The 18,157-nt window shown below is 38.0% G+C and overlaps 1 pseudogene; it reads right to left on the bottom strand.

Moving 5' to 3' along the window:
- Nucleotides 1–1,165: 1,165 nt before the first annotated feature.
- Nucleotides 1,166–1,359, bottom strand: LOC123325736 (annotated as a pseudogene).
- Between the last annotated feature and the right edge of the window lie 16,798 nt (nt 1,360–18,157).

Below are 18,157 nucleotides of genomic sequence, written 5' to 3'. Positions count from 1 at the left end.
ATTATTTAACATTAACACTTAATTAATGCAATATTTCAATAAGCTCCTACTTTTGTGATTCAGGGGTCTGAGAAAGTTCAAATATACTATGATACAGTGTTAAGCACAATATTGAAAGTAAGTAAAACCAGGAATACATACCTGATTTTATTAAGCAAATATGCCAAGCATATGCTATGACTTATGAAATATGAGGAATCTGAAGGAACCAAAAGGCAGTATTCTTTCTGCCCTCTAGAAATCATTTTGATTATATATATAGTATAAAATCACAAGGGGAAATATTATGGGCACCACACTTCAGAGAAGTTAAGAGAGCTAGTATGCAGTCACTCAGGGAAGTCTTCTCTGACAGTGACCATGAAGGACCATAGCATTTGGTCAGGCAGAGAGAAAAGGGAAAATAACCCCTGATTGGAGGGATTTATAAGCAAGAGAATGAAGATGGGGCTGAGGCTTGCACTTGGATGTCACAAGGAGACCGGAATAGAGAATTCTAGTTCTATACTCTCCAGTCAGGTTATAAAACTTTAATGCTATATCACTATCAGACGTGAAAATAAGTATAAGATTCAATAAACACTTATTTACACTCAGGACCATTATATTCTATAATTTGAAAGATCAAAAGACAAAACAATAAAAATACCTTAGCACACTATGCCAGCTGCAGAGTCTTGACTTGAAAACTCCAAAAATATGTACTTTAAATATTTACCTCCCTCTCTACTCCACTGATAAGCCCCCTTTTACTCCCAGTTCTTTCCTGGTCTGCCCATCCTAATTATTTAGGAAATTGAATTACTGATGCAGCATTTTATAAAGGAGTTTAATGGTTTCTTTAAGGGCTCAGGGTCACTGGTGCCCTAAATTAGTTTGGGAAACTTCAAAAAGGAATGTGCAAAGCCCTAAGAGAGTCATCTCAGCCTCATGCTTCAGCCTCACCAGGGTTGCTTAGTAGATTGCAGATTGGGAGCTGTGTCTCCAGGGATTCTGATTCAGTGAATCCAGTATGAAGCCTAGGAACCTGCTTAAACTCAAAATGAGGGGGAGTCTACCTTTTTAACCACAGCCCCTCTGTTTGATCATTCTTTGTGCTCTAGAGCTGATTTACCAAAATGCAAGTGTGTTTTCATTGCTGACTTGGAAATGAGTTGAGACATCTCCTAGAAATAGGAAAATGTTAAAAGGATCCCCCTAATGAGTTGTAGTTCATTGAAAGTGTGATAGCAAGGTCTTGCTTGCCCACACAATGCCTCACACATGAACAGCCACTAGGTATCAAAGCATCAAATGAATTAGCAATAATCGCGCCTCGGATAAACCTCATTGGCTATGATACTGCCACTGTGCAAAGCTAAAGCATCAAATGAACGATTGCAATAATTATTCATATTTTGCCACATTGATGTTAATGACACTAAAAAAATAAGGAAGGTTGCTTGGTCTCTCCTCACACCCAAACTCTAGATGCAACAGTGGTCCCACTGGCATCTTTCCAGAATAAAGTTTAGTTCTTAGATAATCGAAATGTTTTGCAAATCAGGAATCCTTACAGTCCCACAATGCATAATGAGATTATTTGTCTAGATCCACTTTTTAAAGAAGGTGGAATATTATGAGAAAAAAAAAAACAATATATTGCAGATCACATGGTGTTTAATGAGAACATTATTTCACAGAGAAGACTTCTAGGCCCACTGCATTCACTGAGTTTGTTTTTAGTGTGGATTCTCTCATTTTAGAAAAGTTGCTTCTTTTGATTGAAGGCCCACCCATTTTCACTTAATTCATAGCATTTATCTCCAATATGAATCCTCTGATGTTGCAAGGAAGGAATTCTTGGTGAGGGATTTCCCACATTCATTATTTCCATGGAACTTTGACTGCATAGATGCTCTGATGTTTAATTTGACACGAGATGTGTTTAATGTGTTTTTTTCCCATGTGTCTCACATATGTGGGGTTTCTTTCTTGTAGCAACTGTCTGCTTTGTAATAGGAATTGATCTGACTCTGAAATTGATCTCATGTTTCCAAGGATTTCTTTCTTCTGGGGAATTGCAATTTGCTTCAACTTTATGAGCAATGTGTTCATCTCCAGAATTCTCCTAACCTGGAGAGCTCACCAGGTGAATATTTCTCCTAATGCTCACTTCCTGTAAGTGCCCTACTTTGATAATGGTTTCTCTGTTTCAGATAATTTCTCATTATGGAATGGAGTGATTGCATTTAAATTGCAACTGAGATCTGAAGATGTAGATACCAAATTTAGGTGCCAGAACAAAATACAAATATTCAAAGCGAATGTCATATTAATGGCTTCAAATTTATTAATGCCTCTCAATCAACTGATAAATATGTAAAAAATGCCTCAGAAATGATTTCGTGAATAGTATTTTCTTGAAGAAAACTGTTTTGGAGTCTCTCTCCCTCCAAAAGAAGGAGAGTATGGAGGTATTTACTATCCTACTAACTTAAGCCAGGTGAGGGGAACCTTCAGTATCAGTACTAGGAAATTTAATATATGACTCCTGCACTTGAGGAAATATAGGGTATTTTAATTATTGCATGGGACTAGGTATTCTAACAGAGACTTTAACTGCAACTGAAAGTACACTTAAGACTTTACCAGAGAATGAACAGAACAACTGTGAGCCTTTGGAGTTTACATCTAAGAAATAGAAAAAAAAAAAACCCCTATTGAAATAAAATTCCAAAGAAATAGTGGGAGAGAAAATAGAGTTGTGTATTGATTAGCCCTCTTAACATTGTCCATGATCAACATACAAGCTCTGTGAGTTTTGAATACATCACTTTTCATCATCTCTAAGAACACTTGGCTCTGATTTGATGATCAAATTCATTGTCAGGGAATTGTACCAAGTCTATGGAGCTGTTTCCCATTGGTGTTTCTTCCTGAGTGAATTCCACAGATAGATTACAATGGTACTGTTTCAGAACTTGCCAATTTGCTTCTCTTCTGTGCTGGGTCTTAAGGATTTGTTTTAGAGAAGAAAATCCCAAGACATCCAAGAAGAAGAAGAAAAAAAAAAAAAACCCAAATTGTTTTGCTGCCCTTTTATCTTTGAAAATGCAAGGTAAATGTTATGCTTATGGATTCTAGACTCTGCCTGAAGTAGATGTCTTAATTGGCTCTGTGAAGACTGACCCTTGATCCCAGTGCTGATTCCGTTTTGGGGGGGGTTTTCAAGGCAGTGTGCATAATGGGTCCTCATTTCTGTCTATCTGCAACCAGTCTCCACCAGATCAAGTGGCAACATCCACCTAAATGTTACTTCATTTTGGACTTGAGAGACAACTTTTTAAAATATATAACTGAAACATAGGAAATAAGCTATACGATTTTTTAACCAAAGAGAAACTTTCAATAGGACACCTTTTCAATCATGTTACTATGGATATACAAATTCTCTTTTCAGGAAAGACCCACAAAACCTTGTAGTGTGTTATTGAATAAGAATGAGAGATAATCACAGTCTGTTAATTCCTTCTGTTTCCACTGAGCAAAAAAGGGATGGGTACATGTTCTACCAGAGGATTTTCAGATGTAATATCCATTTTCTCCTTCTTTCTTTTCCTTCATAGGGAAAGTTGGATTCTCAAAAGGATCAGAGGATCCTAAATAATACAGATGTGTACATGTATAGAAAGAAATATGTTATAAGGAATTGGTTCACATGATTATGAAGGTTGGCAAGTCTCAACTTGCTGTATGTGATGGTAGCTAAAGACCAAGTAAAGCCAAAGTTTTAATTTTAGTCCAAAGGCTGGAAGAATGAAGAATTTCCTCTTGCTCTAGAATGTCTGTCTCTTGATTCATTCAGGACTTCAACTGATTAGACATTGTCCATCACATTATGAGGGCTATCTGTTTTGCCCAAATTCACTTATTTAAATTTTTATCTCATCCCGAAACACCCCCAAGCCATCACACTTACAGAGATAGAAGCTTATCATTAGAAAATACATAAGACAGCAGAATGCATGGCAAAATTTGAGAGTAGGAAAACCAAAACTTCAGGCGCAGGATCTGTGGCTGTTGTTACTAATTTTGATAGTTTTCGTTTGTTTTTTTAAGGAGAAATTCAGACTGAAGATTAATAAAATCTCTTTCAGCTCAAAAATTTGAATGATAAGTTCTGTAGCTATAAATAATTTTTGCAAATTATCTAAAATGCTTTCTTTCTTTTTTCATCCACATTCTACCTTTTGGATAAGGTAGAGCATATCCAAAATTGACCTTGACCTTACTGTCAGTACCTTCCTATGAGTGAGGAATTGACTGAGAGGTAAAATCATAATCAATCAATTTTGCTATTGATGACTTTTTAATGTTATCTATGGATTTCAATTACACATTCTTGAGTTTCCCCTTATCATAAATAATCAGTGGTTTATATGATCTACAGGGAGTACAGAAAATGTTAGAATTCCAGAAATTATTTTAAAACCAAAGAAACTAATGCTATCTGGTGATTCAAATATGTTAGTGAATCTGATATTTATAAGGCTGGAAGATTGACAAAGAAAAGAAAAAGCTTTGCACTTTCCATTTCCAGCAATATTCATTCATTTTCAGTATAAAATGTTTTTATGAACCATATTAGTATTGCAATAGGATATTAGATGGCCTACAGGAGACAATTTTGATTTATACCTGAGTACTCACTTTGACTAATGTGTCCTTTTGGAACAGTTGAGTAAATCTTGAAAATAATAGATACTAATGCAGAAAGAGCCCATAAACCAATTTTTTTCTTATTTTCTTGGAAGCTTCTCTGTGCTGAATAAATCTTAAAAGTGATGGAATTTTTAGCCTGCTGTCCCTTAACTGATGGAATTTCCAACCCCAAATTTCCAATTTGGGCCTCTTATTTTCCATTAACTGTTATTTTATAATTTAATTATCATTTTTCAAAGTACACAAAATCCATTTTTGTAGGATAGAAATAATTACTGATTTTATCAGTATGTCGAGATAAAACAATAACAACTGATCTAGCATTCCTTAATAAATAAAACAACTAAAGCCTAAAAGTAAGTTGTACATGATTCCTCTGAAAATAAATTTTGGTTATTTTTGCTGCTTTGTAGGTAATATGCCTGAAATTAGATAACCATTTGGGGAGGCAGAAACATGATTTATTAATGTCACAAAATACATGATGTAGTAAATAGAAATTCGCATACAAAAGGGCACATTTCAAAATCTTCTAAAAATTGTTTTCAAATATTAGCAGGGATCAGTGGAATTGATAGTAAAACAATAAAGTAAATTAACAAACCTCACAGTTCATTGTTTCTTCCTTTATTTTTTTAATTAATAAACACTAGGCGTACCTGGGTGGCTCAGTCGGTTAAGCATCTGACTTCAGCTCATGTCATGATCCCAGGACCTTGGGATGAGCCCCATGTGGAGCCTGTTTTGGGTTCCCTGCTCAGTGGGGTGTCTGACTTCCCCTTTCTTTCTGCCCTTCCCCACCCCCCTGCATCCGGATTGTGTTCACTTTCTCTCTCTCTCTCTCTCACACTCTCATCCTTGCTGTCTCTCAAATAAATAAAAATAAAACCTTTAAAAAAAAATAATAAACCCTAGCAGAGTGATTAGAGAAAAAGAAGGAAAGAGAAAAAGAAAGAGAAAGAAAGAAAGAAAATGTTACCAATATCAGCAGTGAAAGAAGAAATGTCGTTATGGCATCTAATGAAATTAAAAAGAAGAATAAATGAATATTATGAGCCAATTTATTCCAATTAATTCAATAATTCTGATGAAAAAGACATTTTTAAAGCATAAGTTACCAAAACTAACTTAAGACAAAATAATCTGAATAGCCTCTATATATTTAAGAAATGACTTATAATCAGTGACCTTCTGATAAAAAACACTACAGGTTCAAATGGTTTTACTTGTGAATTCTGTCAAACATTTAATGGTAAGATAATATCTATAAAAAATAGAGAAAGGGACACTTCACAATTCATTTATTTAGCTAACATAACCACTACACCAAAACCTGACAAAGACTTACAAATACAGACCATGAACCTGGATGGACAATCGTTTAAAAAAATTAGATTACAAGGGTGCCTGGGTGGCTTAGTCTTTAAGTGTCTGCCTTCAGCTCAGGTCATGATCTCAGGGTTCTGGGATCAAGCCCCGCATCGGGTTCCCTGCTCGGCAGGAAGCCTGCTTCTCCCTCTCCCACTCCCCCTGCTTGTGTTCCCTCTCTCGCTGTCTCTCTCTCTCTGTCAAAATAAATAAATAAAAACTTAAAAAAAAAAATAGATTACAATAAATTTCTGTTCCTTTAAAATAATGTTGAAAAGTGATCTGTCTTCTTTTGATGAAGGTCCATTAAGGTCTTGCTCTGTATCCAAGTAATTGTGAACCTCAATAACTAATTAGCAGCCTTTCAAATCATAATGGATTAGCATGGAATTAATCTGTACTGACTCAATCATTTCTCCTGATGGTACCTCTTTGAGTGTGCTTCTTTTATTTCCTTACTTACCCAATACTGCACCCTTCTACACTAAAATGGCATGATAAAAATCAGTTAGAACTTCCCAAATTTCAAAATCAGAGATAGGAAATGCTATTAATTTTAACCAGACACGATTCTGAAACATAATGGGCCTCTTATTTTCCAGTTGAAGTCATAATTATCCTTTCTGTTTCTCTGTCTAGAATTTAGGTTGATCTCCATGCGTTTAAATCAATGTTCAGGTTGACTAAAAATGAAGGCAATTCATATTTAAATGATCTTCTGTAAGTGATAGTTAATAAGGAAGCTCACTCTCTAGAGACCTCGGCACTCACATTTCTTCTAGGATGGAATGAAAATAATGAGAATGGTATCTCTTAATTTGCTATGTATTATTTCTTTTTGGGTCAAATAAGCAAAAAATGTTTGATTAGGAAAGAAATGTTTATAGAATTCTTTTCTATTTTAACAAGAATTAACAATTGCTATCTGTTTTGTGGCATTGGAAATTCTTAGAGGACTTGGAGAATACTCTGGCCCTATCTTTACACAGTGTGCATATGCATACAGATGAAGTGAAATGTAAGTAAGTTCAGGCATCCTGAGGTCCATTCAAGGAAGAGTCCAGAATCACAAATTAAGATGTATTACTCTAGGGCTTTCTTTCCACATTTTGAAACACTAATTCATATAGGGTTTTAAAGAGAAATAAATAGGAAAAACAAAGGTTGTATTTTTAAGAAATACTGATTCCATTACTTAAAGACAAATTCTCAGTCTAATTAGGAAATAATTAGAACAATAAACCTAGAAAAATAACATTTTGATAGTAGATTTAGCCCAACCACAAGTTTGCTGTGTGACCTTGGACGAAGGTCTTTTCTGTATTGTCAGTTCAGAAAACAACACTGACAGCTCCCACAAAAGGTTATTATAAGAAATGAGTGATGAAATTGTCCGGAAATGAAATTCTCACTGTGACTGGCACATTGACTGTTTTCATAAATATTCATCAAACCCACATAATGCAGATTGCAAGGCTTGGGTCATAACTGTCAGCAATTCTCCAGAAGAGCCACCTTTCAGTTCCCTCAAGGAACTTCTCTCAGAGGTGCTGACACACTGTGTCACTGAAACAAAAGGTGCAAAAGTGTAAACAAAGCCAGGGCCCTTGGAAACTTAAGAAGCCCAGTAGTTTTAGTCAATTTCAAGTCCTACCCACACCCGGAGCACAAAATTCCTCGGTTGCATAATGAAAACATTGGGAACAGAACTTAAAGGTTGCAATTGTAGAATAGAGCTGGGGAAGAAATGTGTCTGTGATTATGGTGCTCACCCCCAGTAGATATTCCATGATCTGGAGCCAAGCCATGACACAGTTTCCTACAATACCATTTTTGACGGCCTCACAATTACCAGTTACTTCTTTCTCATATAGTAGTTGTCAAAATTCAGGAGGTATACCTGCTTGAATCACATCAAGCATCTTGTGCTCAGTCAGTCGTTGTTTTCTACATACTTTCATTCTTCAGCTTCTGAAAAATATGCTGGGCCTGCCCCTGCCTCTGTGTTTCTCTTCTAGCTGAGAAGGCAAAAGCGAGGTGATTTAAAATAACACAAGGTGATTTCCTTTTATTTATATAAAGTGATTTATGACATATCAATTCTTTGCCTGTTACAATCTGCCCATTTTCCCTGTGATTCTGGTATGTGCATGCTGCCACATACCGGCAAATTACAAGCCCTTCACCCTCACCACAGCCTATACAAATACACACTAATAGACACTTCACTATTACTGCCCAGTCCGATTCCCTTTAGAAGGCACCAGGGACTAGACTAAACATTTTGCAAACACTATCCAATTCAATTTTCTCAGGCATTACTGACATTTTACTGATGAATAAATCAAGTCTTAGTTTCACTCTCAATATTACAACCTATTAAGTGGAAGAATCACAATATTTTTCTGATATCAAAGCTCAAAGCTTTTGATCGCTAAGTTATATACTTCCCCATATACTTAGAGTACCTAGGTGTAGATACACACAGGTGTTTTGCAAACCTGAAACCCTGTGGGGTTCAGGAATACATGGTCTTAGGTAGATAGCTTCAACACAACTGGCATTAAATTAATCAAAAGGAACAATGTTCTCTGTTTTCTCCAAAGTTTGTTGCCACTCCAAGCTAGGTCACAGCAATGCAAGATAGGAGGCCTACTAGAGGATGAAGCTGAATACTTAGTGATATCATGGTCAAGGACCCAAGATTGTCCAAATTCTTTCCTGTCCAGCCAATCATTCCTTCATGGCTCTAAATGCAGAGAACAATGACAAAATGGAAGCCAAAATCTTCTTAGTTACTAGCTGTGGAGCTCAGATAGAAAGGTTTGTTAACACTAACACTAAGACTTAAGCCAGTGAGGTCTCATACTTAGTTCTTACCCCTGGGCCAGTGCTTAGCTTTTCCTTCAGCCTTGATCAATATATTGTGAAGCCTTAGACTAAGTGCCATTCCCTAAGGTTACCACTTAAGTCCATTCACCTTCATAATTACATGGAAGCAACAGAAGGAAAAAAAAAAAAAGAGGATTCTGATTCATCTGTCCTGTTGCTGCATGGAGTGCAAGAGGAAGTGAGAAAGAGTAGAGCCTACCTTGCTGATGATAATCGTCTTATTCAACAGGTCAAGTTTTGGCCAATCACAATATCAAGAATTCCTCTTTTGTTTTGTGACCCTGGACCTGTGAAGAAATATTTAGCAGAGGTGGTATAAACTCCTTTGTGAAGGGAGAAAAGGCTGAAAATATCATAGCCCCCAACACAGATATACTCTCTAGTCCAATCATTCATTCATCCATTCATTCACTTTACAGATACTTATGTGGCAGGCGCAGTTTCAAGTCCCAGAGATATTTCCATGAACAAGGCAAACACGGTGCCATCATCCAAATTACGTCTTAGTGGAGATGTGAGGGCAACAGACATATTACATAAAAAGTTATTTTAGAAAGTGATGATTGCTTTAAAAAAAATGGAAGTGTCATTTGACAAAATGTCATCCAGTAAGGGAAGAACACATGATTTGAAGTCAAAATACCTAAGGTCTTCAGATACACATCATCCATAGTTCATGGAGGCTCCTTTTGATTCTCGTCTATAAAATGGAGAAATTAAAAATTTCAAAATCATAAACTCCTGAGAAACAAATATAAGTGATAGTTAATACCAGTTCCATTCTTGTTTTTTTTTTTTTTTTTCCCTCCAGTCACTGCTCTAAACATGTTACCTGCCATACTAATTTTAAGTCTTAAAACAATTCTAGGAGGTGAATGCCACTGTTATGCCTGTCTTACCAATGATAAAACTGAGGCAAAGAGATGTGAAATAACATGCCCAAGAGCACACATGGAGAAGGGGAGCTGTCAGAAATGGATCCAGGGTTACCTTCTGTGAAAGCTGAGCTTACCAGTATACTCCAGTTGTTTTTATTTTATTTTTTTAATCTACAAAGCAATATAAGATAATTGTTGAAATTGATGTAGTTGATTAACTTTTTTGTGACAGTTATTTTTTTTTCCCTCTGTGTAGAAAATATCCAAGTGGGGATCTATGGGATCTTAGGGTAGAGTTATGACTCTGTCTCTCACCCAAGGACATCCTATCCAGTAGATTTGAGAGTCGGTCCCTAAGTATGTGGAAGAATTTTCTTTAGGACATAAATCCTGGTGAGATGGGAGGATGATAAATAAAATGAATGCATTTCAAAATTTTGTTGTTGTGTGTGTCTTTGTCTTTAAATTTCCCCCTGGTTATATTTTATTTTTAATGATATGGAATTTGAAGTGCTGCATGCTCTAGAGAAGTGAGATACACACATGGAGGGATATTAGGAAACAGAAAAAACAAAAGAAACAAACAAAAAAACAAAAAACACTTGATAAAATTGGCAGAAGGTTTGCTGAGTTCCCAGGAGTGTAAAGAGCAGTGTGGGAATACACAAGTCCGATAAGGAATTCGCTATTCTTCAAAGAGATTCATCTTGTTGCAGACACTGAGCAGAGCGTGGGTATAAAACCAACAATCCTATCATTAGTAGAGAACATTACAAAATTAAATATACAAAAGAGTGTAACAGAATTCTAGAGTTTGGAGGAGATAACTCCATTGAAGTTGCTAGCTTTACATGATTTTATACAGGTCTTTTCCTTTAGCCTTCCCTGAAGCACAGCCAGATTTACATTCTGATGGGGGGGGCACAGTGGATATAGATCAGTGGAAGAAAGGCCAGGGAACACCAAGGCATCATGTTAGAAATAATCCTCAAGGCCATCTAACTCAACTCATACCAACTGCAAAACTGCTGAATAGTAAGGGCACAGATGTAGAGGTAAGAATGAGAAGGTCTGATAGGACAGGAATAATGCTCAAGTCACGTGGAGTGGAGGATTCTTGGGGCAAGTAGCACAAAGTGAGGTTGAACAGACTGGGAAGGGCTTTCAGTTCTGGACAAAGTGGTTTGAACCCTAGTCTCATTATCTGGGGCCATTGCCTTGGCCAAAATGATTATCTTCCCAAAGAGGTGAGCTCAGCAGGTGAGTATAGTAATCCAGTGTGGTTTTGCCTCGCCTTAGATGGTGTCCCAGTGCAGGACCAAGCCAAGCCCCGGGGCTTCACAGTCCTGGTTTTATAGGCAGTGCCATCATTAAGAGACAAAACACCACAGATCTCTGAAATGAACAGATTACACATGCCTGTCACTCAGCTTGCCTGTGCATAGTGGCTAATGCGGACGGCTCCGCTCTACTTGAGCCAGGTCTCTGGGGAACAATTTACCAAGTGTGACTTAAATGGAGTGGTTGTAAATGAGTCTGTACAGGGCAGGCTCTGGGTGTGTCATGTGGGAATCAGCTTGTTTGTGTTGGAGACGAGAAGACAACCTGAGGGCTGGGGAGAGTTTCCATTAAAAAGAAAGGCATTCAGTCTTTAAAATGGTTCACACTATTCTTAACGTTACTTCAGAAGTGAAACTAGTCTCTATGTCCAAGATCGAAGAGATTTGTATGTTAAATATATGCTTTAATTTCCAACATGTAGTATGTGTCTCATTTAGAAATAGTAGAGAAAACTTACAAAGACAGGGGGGCAAGAAGTGGAGAGGTAAATCTTCAGGACCTGAGTTCTCAAGTTATCTTTATATATGGTATATGCAAAAAGTAATGAACTTGCAAAAAGTGAATGCCCCAGAATACCTGTATAGGTAAATGAGCTCTCGTTAATCTTAAAAAGCAACTGTGATTAAAAAAAAAAAAAAAAAAAAAGGAGTTTAGGATTTGGAGTCTGACAGTCCTGAATTCCAATATTAGCTGTGTGTGCTGACTGTATAAACTTCAACAAGATATTTTTCTTTTATAAACCCCAGTGTATTATCAAATAACTATAGTACATACCTACAATGTTACTGAGAAGATTAAATACAAATCATGTAAAGCAAAGGCCAATGGTACATAATAGGTACACATCAAATAACTCATAGTATATCTATTTATTCCAATGAGGTGTCATTGCTTTAACCTCTTTTAAAAATTTCCGTAATCGGGGGTGGAGCAAGATGGCGGAGGAGTAGGAGACCTGGATTTCGTCTCCTCTCAGGAATTCAGCTGGATAGGGATCAAACCATTCTGAACACCTACAAACTCAACAGGAGGTCGAAGAAAAGAAGAGCAACAACTCTCTCATCGGAAAAGCGACCACTTTCTGGAAGGTAGGACGTTTGGAGAAGTGAATCTGAGGCGATATTCGGGAGGATAGACGGCGGGGGAGGGGCTTCCGTCGGCCGCTTCTGGCAAGTGATAGAGCCGCGGAGCACAAAATCGGAACTTTTAAAAGTCTGCTCCGCCGAGGGACGTCACTCTGGTGGCTAAGCGGGGGGTGGAACCCTCCGGGACAGTGTGGTCTCAGGACCCTCGGGGTCACAGAAAGACCGGGGGTGCCTGAGTGTGGCAGAGCTCCCAGGTAACAGAGCAGGGAAGCCGGCTGCAGAGGCAGAGCCCAGGCGCGGGCTCTCAGCTCGGGGTTGCCATAAACTGTGATCCGCGGCACAGTCGGGCCCCTGCTCCTCCAGCAGGGACCCAACAAGCAGCAGATCCGGGGAGACTCACCTTCCTCCCCCGGGAGGAGCTGCACGGGAGTGCACCGCAGGGATCTGCTGGGTTTGGAGACTCCACCCGGGGTCAGGTGCCAGAGATAGAAACGCGCGGTCACAGGCCGGGTGAGCACGGAGTGCGGCTGGAGACCGGGGAGACGGGAGTGACTGACGGCTTTTCTCTGGGGGCTCACTGAGAAGCGGGGCCCCGAGTTCTCGGCTCCTCCGCGGCGGAGATTGGGAGGCCACCATTTTCACTCTCCGCCTCCAAAGCTGTACGGAAAGCTCCCAGGGAACAAAAGCTCTGGAGAGCAAACCCGAGCAGATTACTTAGCCGGGAGGGGGCAAGGGCGGGGCAATTCCGCCTCCGGCAGAGACATTTGGAAACCACGGCAACAGGCCCCTCCCCCAGAAGATCAGAGAGAACAGCCAGCCAAGACCGAGTTTACCGATCAATGAGAACGGCAGAACTCCAGCGCTAGGGGAATACTGCACATAGAATTCATGGCTTTTTTACCATGATTCTTTAGTCTTTCAAAGTTAATTTTTTTTAACTGTCTCTTTTTCTTTTTTTTTTTTTTTGAATTTTTGTTTTTCCCTTTTTCAACCAACATCTTATCAATCCCTTTTTTAAAAAACATTTTTATTTTTCATTTTTAGAGTCATATTCTATCCCTTCATAGTAGTTATCTGTATTTTTGGCATATATATATAAGTTGTTCTCTCTTTAAAATTTTGAGATAGTTTCTTCTAACAGATTAAAAAATACCCTAAATCTCTAGTATATGGTTTTTTCTACTCCCCTGCCTGATCACATTCTCTCCCTTTTTTTTTCTTTTTTCTTTTTTTAAATCCTCTTCTTTCCTTTTTCAAACAACTTCTTATCAATTCCTTTTATAAAATTTTTTATAATTTCCATCTTTACAGTCATATTCCATCCCTTCATCATATCAACCCTTATTTTTGTACATATATAAGTTTTTCTTTCTTTAAAATTTTGGGAGGCACTTTCTTCTAAAAGACCAAAATACACCCCAAATCTAGTGTGTGGCACTGATCTATATACCAGCCTGATCATATTTGATCACATTCTGGGTTTTTTTTGTTGTTGTTTTGTTTTGTTTGTTTTTGTTTGTTTTTATCTTTATCTTTACCTTTTTCTTTTTCTTTTTTTTTCTTTTTCTTTTTTCTCTCTTTCCCTTTCTTTTTCCACTGCTTCAGGTCTTGTCTGATTTGTTTAGAGTATATTTTCTGGGGACGTTGTTACTCTGCTAGCATTTTGTTCTCTCATTAATCTATTCTCCTCTGCACAAAATGACAAGACGGAAAAAATCACCTCAGCAAAAAGAACAAGAGGTAGTACCGACTGCCAGGGACCTACTCAATACGGACATTAGTACAATGTCAGATCTAGAGTTCAGAATCATCACTTTAAAAATACTAGCTGGGCTTGAAAAAAATATGGAAGTTATTAGAGAAACTCTTTCTGGAGAAGTAAAAGAACTAAAATCTAACCAAGTAGAAATCAAAAAGGCTATTAATGAGGTGCAATCAAATATGGGGGCACTAACTGCTAGGATAAATGAGGCAGAAGAGAGAATCAGTAATATAGAAGACTAAATGATGGAAAATAAAGAAGCTGAGAAAAAGAGAGATAAACAACTACTGGATCACGAGGGCAGAATTCGAGAGATAAGCGATACCATAAGACGAAAAAACATTGGAATAATTGGGATCCCAGAAGAAGAAGAAAGAGAGAGAGGGGCAGAAGGTATAATGGAGCAAATTATAGCAGAGAACTTCCCTAATTTGGGGAAGGAAACAGGCATCAAAATCCAGGAGGCACAGAGAACCCCCCTCAAAATCAATAAAAATAGGTCAATACCCCAACATCTAATAGTAAAACTTACGAGTCTCATAGACAAAGAGAAAATCCTGAAAGCAGCTCGGGAGAAGAGATATGTAACCTACAAGGGTAGAAACATTAGATTGGCAACAGACCTATCCACAGAGACCTGGCAGGCCAGAAAGGACTGGCAGGATATATTCAGAGCACTAAACGAGAAAAATATGCAGCCAAGAATACTATATCCAGCTAGGCTGTCACTGAAAATAAAAGGAGAGATTAAAAGCTTCCAGGACAAACAAAAACTAAAGGAATTTGCAAACACAAAACCAGCCCTGCAAGAAATCTTGAAAGGGGTCCTCTAAGCAAAGAGAGACCCTAAAAGCAACATAGATCAGAAAGGAACACAGACAATATAGAGTAACAGTCACCTTACAGGCAATACAATGGCACTAAATTCCTATCTTTCAATAGTTACCCTGAATGTAAATGGGCTCAATGCCCCAATCAAAAGACACAGGCTATCAGACTGGATTAAAAAAGAAGACCATCGATATGCTGTCTGCAAGAGACTCATTTTAGAACCAAAGACACCCCCAGATTGAAAGTGAGGGGGTGGAAAACCATTTACCATGCTAATGGACACCAAAAGAAAGCTGGGGTGGCAATCCTTATATCAGACAAATTAGATTTTAAACCAAAGACTGTAATAAGAGATGAGGAAGGACACTATATCCTACTTAAAGGGTCTATTCAACAAGAAGATCTAACACTTGTAAATATCTATGCCCCTAACATGGGAGCAGCCAATTATATAAGGCAATTAATAACAAAAGCAAAGAAACACATCGACAACAATACAATAATAGTGGGGGACTTTAACACCCCCCTCACTGAAATGGACAGAGCGTCTAAGCAAAAGATCAACAAGGAAATAAAGACTTTAAATGACACACTGGACCAAATGGACTTCACAGACATATTCAGAACGTTCCATCCCACAGCAACGGAAAACACATTCTTCTCTAGTGCCCATGGAACATGCTCCAGATTCGATCACATCCTAGGTCATAAATCAGGTCTCAACCAGTACCAAAAGATTGGGATCATTCCCTGCCTATTTTCAGACCACAATGCTTTGAAACTAGAACTCAATCACAAGAGGAAGTCGGAAAGAACTCAAATACATGGAGGCTAAAGAGCATCCTACTAAAGAATGAATGGGTCAACCAGGAAATTAAAGAAGAATTAAAAGAATTCATGGAAACCAATGAAAATGAAAACACAACTATTCAAAATCTTTGGGATGCAGCAAAGGCAGTCCTAAGAGGAAAGTATATAGCAATACAAGCCTTTCTCAAGAAAAAACAAAGGTCTCAAGTACTAAACCTAACCCTACACCTAAAGGAGCTGGAGAAGGAACAGCAAATAAAGCCTAAACCCAGCAGGAGAAGAGAAATAATAAAGATCAGAGCAGAAATCAATGAAATAGAAACTAAAAGAACAGTAGAACAGATCAACGAAACTTGGAGCTGGTTCTTTGAAAGAATTAACAAGATTGATAAACCCCTGGCCAGACTTATCAAAAAGAAAAGAGAAATGACCCAAATCAACAAAATCATGAATGAAAGAGGAGAGATCACAACCAACACCAAAGAAATACAAATGATTATAAGAACATATTATGAGCAACTCTATGCCAGCAAATTAGATAACCTGGAAGAAATGGATGCATTCCTAGAGATGTATCAACTACCAAAACTGAACCAGGAGGAAATAGAAAACCTGAACAAACCTATAACCACTAAGGAAATTGAAGAAGTCATCAAAAATCTCCCAAAACACAAAAGCCCAGGGCCAGATGGCTTCCCAGGGGAATTCTACCAAACATTTCAAGAAGAATTAATACCTATTCTTCTGAAACTGTTCCAAAAAATAGAAATGGAAGGAAAACTTCCAAACTCATTTTATGAGGCCACCATTACCTTGATCCCAAAACCAGACAAAGACCCCATCAAAAAGGAGAATTACAGACCAATATCCCTGATGAACATGGATGCAAAAAGTCTCACCAAAATACTAGCCAATAGGATCCAACAGTACATTAAAAGGATTATTCACCACAACCAAGTGGGATTTATCCCTGGGCTGCAAGGTTGGTTCAACATCCACAAATCAATCAACGTGATACAATACATTAACAAAAGAAAGAACAAGAATCATATGATCCTCTCAATAGATGCAGAAAAAGCATTTGACAAAGTACAGCATCCTTTCTTGATCAAAACTCTTCAGAGTATAGGCATCGAGGGTACATACCTCAATATCATAAAAGCCATTTATGAAAAACCTACAACGAATATCATTCTCACTGGGGAAAAACTGAGAGCTTTCCCCCTAAGGTCAGGAACACGGCAGGGATGTCCACTATCACCACTGCTATTCAACATAGTATTGGAAGTCCTAGCCACAGCAATCGACAACAAAAAGAAATCAAAGGCATCCAAATCGGCAAAGAAGAAGTCAAACACTCACTCATTGCAGACGATATGATACTTTATGTGGAAAACCCCAAAGACTCCACCCCAAAACTGCTAGAACTCATACAGGAATTCAGTAAAGTGGCAGGATATAAAATCAATGCACAGAAGTCAGTGGCATTCCTATACACCAACAACAAGAAAGAAGAAAGAGAAATTAAGGAATTGATCCCATTTACCATTGCACCCAAAACTATAAGGTACCTAGGAATAAATCTAACCAAAGAGGCAAAGGATCTGTACTCAGAAAACTATAAAATACTCATGAAAGAAATTGAGGAAGACAAGAAGAAATGGAAAAACGTTCCATGCTCATGGATTGGAAGAAAAATATTGTGAAGATGTCAATGCTACCTAGAGCAATCTACACATTCAGTGCAATCCCCATCAAAATACCATCCACTTGTTTCAAAGAAATGGAACAAATAATCCTAAAATTTGTATGGAACCAGAAAAGACCCTGCATAGCCAGAGAAATGTTGAAAAAGGAAAGCAAAGCTGGTGGCATCACAGTTCCGGACTTCCAGCTCTATTACAAAGCTGTCATCATCAAGACAGTATGGTACTGGCACAAAAACAGGCACATAGATCAATGGAACAGAATAGAGAGCCCAGAAATGGACCTCAACTCTATGGTCAACTAATCTTCGACAAAGCAGGAAAGAAAGTCCAATGGAAAAAAGACAGTCTCTTCAACAAATGGTGTTGGGAAAATTGGACAGCCACATGCAGAAGAATGAAACTGGACCATTTCCTTACACCACACACAAAAATAGACTCCAAATGGTTGAAAGACCTCAATGTGAGACAGGAGTCCATCAAAATCCTAAAGGAGAACACAGGCAGCAACCTCTTTGACCTCAGCCATGGCAACTTCTTCCTAGAAACATCACCAAAGGCAAGGGAAGCAAGGGCAAAAATGAACTATTGGGACTTCATCAAGATAAAAAGCTTTTGCACAGCAAAGGAAACAGTCAACAAAACCAAAAGACAACCGACAGAATGGGAGAAGATATTTGCAAATGACATATCAGATAAAGGGCTAGTATCCAAAATCTATAAAGAACTCATCAAACTCAACACCCAAAGAAGAAAGAATCCAATCAAGAAATGGGCAGA

The sequence above is a fragment of the Neomonachus schauinslandi genome, chromosome 9 (assembly GCF_002201575.2).
Source record: "Neomonachus schauinslandi chromosome 9, ASM220157v2, whole genome shotgun sequence".
NCBI lineage: Eukaryota > Metazoa > Chordata > Mammalia > Carnivora > Phocidae > Neomonachus > Neomonachus schauinslandi.
This window is presented reverse-complemented; position numbering and strand designations above follow the sequence as displayed.